The 437-nt window shown below is 46.7% G+C and overlaps 1 non-coding gene across 1 annotated transcript; it reads right to left on the bottom strand.

The window, feature by feature from the left end:
- Positions 1-163: 163 nt before the first annotated feature.
- trnav-cac lies at positions 164-236 on the bottom strand. The gene has a single exon. It is a non-coding gene; the product is annotated as a tRNA-Val (tRNA).
- Positions 237-437: the final 201 nt, after the last annotated feature.

Here is a 437-nt window from a genome sequence, read left to right as displayed (position 1 = left end):
GCACACCACCACACATGTACTCCCCCTGAGGGCCACGTTTAGGGACACATTAGAAGTTACAGACCTCTTGATCATCGCCAGCAGCAGCTAGTCATTCGGTGTCAGGACATCAGACCACACAGACATGTGTGATGTTTGAGACATGATAATGAAAACCTCTTATTGTTTCCGCCCGGTTTCGAACCGGGGACCTTTCGCGTGTGAAGCGAACGTGATAACCACTACACTACGGAAACACATGCTGTGTCAAGCCACAATCAGATATTAGTCTTTCATGCTTGGTCAATAAGTGCTGAAAGAGACCTATGGTCACGTTGTACAGTTTAAACAACAAGTTGTTCCAAAACGTGTCATAGGTTTCCGCCCAGTTTCGAAACCGGGGACCTTTCGTGCAGGAGCCGGATATAGTGATCACTAACTTTACTTACTTTGCTGAA

Source organism: Plectropomus leopardus, unplaced genomic scaffold (assembly GCF_008729295.1).
Source record: "Plectropomus leopardus isolate mb unplaced genomic scaffold, YSFRI_Pleo_2.0 unplaced_scaffold57413, whole genome shotgun sequence".
In the NCBI taxonomy this organism is placed as follows: Eukaryota; Metazoa; Chordata; class Actinopteri; order Perciformes; family Serranidae; genus Plectropomus; species Plectropomus leopardus.
This window is presented reverse-complemented; position numbering and strand designations above follow the sequence as displayed.